The following is a 1628-nucleotide window of genomic DNA, read 5'->3' as shown; positions in this document are numbered from 1 at the left end:
CTGCATCTGTGATTCAATTGTTCTTGAAGCTAAACATGTAACTTCTTTTCATGTTGGCCTCCAGGACCTAATAGATATTCTCTCCCTCCAGGAAGCATGACAGACTTGTGGTCTAGGTGAGGGCTTCAACTCTGGGGTCCACACCTCTGTTTCTCTGTCACAGTATTTGTGCTAGTTAGTTTTAATCTGTCAACGTGACACAACTTAAAATCACCTGGGAAAGCCTTAATGAAGAATTGTCTACATCAGGTTGACATGTGGGCATGTCTGTATAGGTTTGTCTTGATTGTTAATTGATGTAGGAAGACCTAGTCCGTTTAAGAGAAGAGTAAAAGAAGGAAACGATTCAAGCTCACTCTCGCTCTCCCTCTCGCTCTCTTGCTCTCTGTTCTTCACTACAGATGTTAAGTTCCTGCCTTGACTTCTTTGAAATAATGAACTATAGCCTGGAATTGTAAGCCAAATAAATCCTGTCTTCCTAAAGTCACTTTGGGAAAGGTATTTTATCATAGCAACAGAAATGAAACTCAAGCAGTATTGTTCAGCAATTAGATTCTTAGCCTGACACCCCATAAAACCATGAGCTCCTTGGAGTTTGAGGATGGGATCTGGCATCGTATCCCCACATCACAATAACTATTCAGTAAAGACTCATAAAGTCAATCACTCTTCAGGAACAGTCTAGACAAAGAATGGAGAGGAGAATCACTGACCAGCCAGGGACACACTGCAGGAAAAGTCAGAGGCAGTGCCTGGTCACCTGAGGCTAGACACACCTGATTAAGCTTCGCACCCGCTGAAGCAGCCACTTTAAACTTCACTTTATAAATGAGGACATTGTGACACAGAAAGGTTAAATACCTCACCAATGATCCTATGGGCAAGCAGTGGCCCTGCTGGAGTTCATCCAAATCTGCCTGACTCCCCAAATCTGCGCTTACCAGAACCCTGAGCTGCCTCCCTAAAGACAAGAGTCCATCTGACTAGCTAAGAATAAGCCTAGAGCTCTGGGGTTACAGACACAGGTACTGGGCCCCCACCACAGCTACCTGCTGCTGCCTGGGATAATATTCTTTTCTAGCTTCTGCATTTAAAGGGCCAGACCTCCCAAGACCAAAGAGCCCTGGCCTCCAACCTTTTAACTGGTAATTACTCTGCAGCCACAGTGTGAGATCATCCATTAACCTGAGGCCAAAGGGTACCCTGCTAATCAGCCAGCTCTATTCCATCAAGCAGTTGGGCTGATTGCAGACCTTAATCACAGAGGGACCTCCACAATCAGCCTGTCCCAGTCCTCCTCCAAATCCAAAGGGGAGAGAAAGTTTTATTAGAGGAACTGACATTTGGCCGTCTCTGCAAAGAGAGCTTGCCATAAGCATGTCTCATCCAAGACCCACTTAATAACCATGTAAGACCAGCTCTATTCCATCAAGCAGTTGGGCTGATTGCAGACCTTAATCACAGAGGGACCTCCACAATCAGCCTGTCCCAGTCCTCCTCCAAATCCAAAGGGGAGAGAAAGTTTTATTAGAGGAACTGACATTTGGCCGTCTCTGCAAAGAGAGCTTGCCATAAGCATGTCTCATCCAAGACCCACTTAATAACCATGTAAGACCAGGGGGCGGGGG

This window comes from Nannospalax galili, unplaced genomic scaffold (assembly GCF_000622305.1).
Source record: "Nannospalax galili isolate Female #2095 unplaced genomic scaffold, S.galili_v1.0 scaffold34, whole genome shotgun sequence".
In the NCBI taxonomy this organism is placed as follows: Eukaryota; Metazoa; Chordata; class Mammalia; order Rodentia; family Spalacidae; genus Nannospalax; species Nannospalax galili.
Note: the sequence above shows the minus strand (reverse complement) of the source record.